The following is a 3,770-nucleotide window of genomic DNA, read 5'->3' on the forward strand; positions in this document are numbered from 1 at the left end:
GGCGCTGCCCTGAGTGTGACAGGGGGGAGTGCCCCAACCCCCTGATCGGCCCTGCTCTGTAGGTGACGGGGCAGCGCCCCAACCTCCTCATCGACCCTGCCTTGTGTGTGACAGGGGGCGGTGCCCCAACCCCCCAATCAGCCCTACCCTGAGCGTGACTGAGGGTGGCATCGCAACCTCATGATCCGTCCTGCTCTGTGCATGACAGGGGCGGGGCCTCAACTCCCCCATCCGCCCTGCTCTGAGCCCGACCAGGGGCTGCACCTAGGGATTGGGCCTGCCCTCTGCCACCCGGGAGCAGGCCTAAGCCAGCAGGTCGTTATCTCCCAAGGGGTCCCAGACTGCGAGAGGGCACAGGCCAGGCTGAGGCACACTCCCCCCCCCAAGTGCACACATTTTTGTGCACCGGGCCTCTAGTCTCTATATATAAAAAACCCTAATATGCAAATAGACCAACAGCAGAACAACTGAACAATCAAACAACTGGTCACTATGATGTATGCTGACCACCAGGGGGCGCGTGCAGAACATGGCTGGCGTCAGCCATGGTGGGATGGTGGAGCAGGTTAGCAGGGGCACCAGACCACTGGTCACTATCATCAGAGCAAGCCTCTAGTGGTTACTGAAAAGTCTTTGCTCCCATGAGCCGCGGTCCCACCCAGCGCTCACACCTGCTGCCGGCACAGGCCTCGCTTGCACCCACTGCTGGCACCTGGTGCCAGCCACGATTGCTCAACGCCATCAGCGGGTATGAGCAGTGGCTGCCGGCCCCAATCACCTCTCAGGGCTTCTCCACCTCCCCCTGCTCCCGAGGGCTGATTGGGGCCGGCAGCCACCTCTTGCACCTGCTGGCGATGGCCCCACTGCCAACCGTTGCCAATACCAGAGCCACCACTTGCACCGACTGCCACCACTGGCCCCACTGGCACCCGCTGATGGCACCGGCTTCTCCACCTCCTCCTGCTTCTTGAGGAGCGATCGGGGCCCACAGCTGCAGCTCACACCCGCTGCTGGCGTCGGCCCCAGTCGTTCTGCGCCATCAGAATATGGGAATGGTGGCAGGAGCGTGGCTGCTTGCAGACAGGGGACTATGATGGGAGGGGCCGGGCCGGGGTGTGGAGGATGGGCTAAGACCTGCCTCTCTTCCCACTGCAGCCTCGTGGACCACAGTCCCTTTCAACGTGCACGAATTTGTTCATTAGGCCCCTAGTTCTATATAATAAAAGGCTAATATGCAAATCGACCCAACAGTAGAATGACCAGTTGCTATGATGCGCACTGACCACCAGGGGACAGATGCTCAATGCAGGAGCTGCCCCCTAGTGGTCAGTGGGCTCCCACAGGGGGAGCTCTCTTCAGCCAGAAACCGGGCTCATGGCTGGCGAGTGCAGCAGCGGTGGTGGCAGCCTCTCCCACCTCCATGGCAGCACTAAGGATGTCTGACTGCTGCCTTAGGTCCACTCTCCATGGAGAGCAGCTTAAGCCATCAGTTGGACATCCCCCAAAGGCTCCCAAACTGCGAGTGCACAAATTTCATGCACCAAGCCTCTAGTGGGATATAATGGGAAAGGCCTTGTCAAGGGTCCAGGATGTCCCAAATCACAAGTCTGGACACTGGGATAAGGACTCATCTGGACACATATAAGTGAGATTTTCAGCCATTGTGGACTCTTAGAACTCAGAGCTCCAACAATTCCAGGCTGGAGCTTGACTGTACATGGGTCATGCACAGAGCCCTGCTAGACTCCCATTCTACTGGACAGGTGCTACCACTGCAGCACCTGGCTGGGGACTGATGCCAGCCTCTCCACTGGGGGATGCTGGACTTTGAGGAGGATAGTCACTCTCCTCTCCTCTATGGTATAAGCTCCTGCTCTCTGTGTGTTTTCTGTGTGTGACTCTATTTGTTTATCAGGGTGGTCTCCCCTAATAAACCCTGCATTGTGGAAACTCACACATCTGCATGAGTGATTCCTTTCAGAGATGCTCCCTTGCTGAAGATGCTCCATTGCAAACATGCATGCAATCAGGACTTTAGACATGGAACACAGCAGCAAGTCACAGCAGTCTGAACTCGTCCAGAGCTTGGCAGTGAGCTGGCAGGTCTGTTCAAAAGCCCCTTCAGCACTGAGGATCCCTTGTCTTCAAGAACATAGAGCAGCCCAGCAAGCATGCTCAGTAACTAAGCATTGACCTATGAACCAGGATGTCATGGTTGGATTTCTGGTCAGGGCACATGCCCGGGTTGCGCGCTCAGTCCCCAGTAGAGGGTATGCAGAAGACAGCAGATCAATGATTTTCATCGTTGATGTTTCTCTCTCTCTCTCTTTCTCTCTGAAATCAATAAAAATATATTTAACCAAAAAAATGTTTTAAAGAACATAGAGCAGAATCACTATTCCCCAGAGGTAAACAGGGCCAAATGCTGCAACTCTGAACAATCTCTATCCTGACTTACTTCCCTAGGCAGAGAGAAGGCATGCCGCTAGAATTCCAGGTTGGCCATGGCATTTAGGCACTTTATTGTGCATCTTTCCCCCTTGGACTCTATGGGCTATGCAGAGGGATTATCCTATTTCCTTTTTGTAAAATGGCTTGGAGATTTCTGTTTGGGGGGTGGGGTAGGGAGAGGGACATGGCCATGTGAGTCTAAGTCATTTGAAAAACAAAAGACAATCCCTTTCAGAATAGAGAAAAATACCTATTTCGAATTATCTCTATAAAAACTTCATATTGATTACATTTTTCCTTCCTTTAAAAGGAATTTTGAAACAAAAATACAGATTTGGAGACTCTAATGAATAATTTACCAGAACGAAATCTTGTGTTGAAATTGACCAAAATGTTTAATGCACTTTATTTTAACCCCTTAAATATTCTGGTTAGTGTTAAATATTTTAAGGGACAAAGAAGCAAGGCAACAAATTCTTCATTTGGAAAGAGTCCCAGCACCAGGGCTGGCATAAGAGCTGCTCACTCTGATATTTTGATTGATAATAGGAAAAATATATATTTGGTCATCCTCCCATTACTGGCAAGGAGCTCCTAGAACCCTTGGAATTTCCCAAGTAAAGGTAGGTGAGAGTGGAAAGATATCTTTTGTTATGCTAATGAGGCGACTTTGGAAAGCCCCAGTAACCAGGTGACTGGGGCTGGTTGCCAGTTGCCAGGGGAATCAGCCAAGTGATTATAGGATTGGAAATTTCAGTCCCAATTTTCATCCCACCCTCAACCTTGGGGGTGGGGGGCAGCTGTGGAAAGGGGAGAGGGGCTGGAGGTTGAATCTATCACCAACAGAAATGATTTAATTAATAACGCAGAGGTAATGGAGCCTTCATAAAAACCCAAAAAGGATGGGGTGAAACGAGGGTTCAAAGAGCTTTCCTGGTTGGTGAAGACATGAAGATGTGGGGAGAGTGGTGGGCTTGCTAGGAGAAAGCATGGAAGCGCCAGGGCTTTCCCCGTACCTTGTCCTATGTTTCTCTGGCTATTAAGTAAAATGTTTCACTGAGTTCTGTGAGCTGTGCTAGCGAATTAATCAAACCCAAGCAGGAGGTTGTTGGAGCCTCCAATCACAGCCAGTCAGTCAGAAGCACAGGTGACAACCTGAACTTGCAGCTGGCATCTGAAGAGGGGTTGTCTCATCTCCAGCAAGACAAGGTCAGGATAAAGCTGCAGAATTTAACTCATTATAGCGTTTGTCAAATGGCTGAATAAAATATCAAAGGAATGCAAAAAAAAAAAAAGAAGCATAATAGAAATAAAGCTAT

This window comes from Myotis davidii, unplaced genomic scaffold (assembly GCF_000327345.1).
Source record: "Myotis davidii unplaced genomic scaffold, ASM32734v1 scaffold8, whole genome shotgun sequence".
Lineage (NCBI taxonomy): Eukaryota > Metazoa > Chordata > Mammalia > Chiroptera > Vespertilionidae > Myotis > Myotis davidii.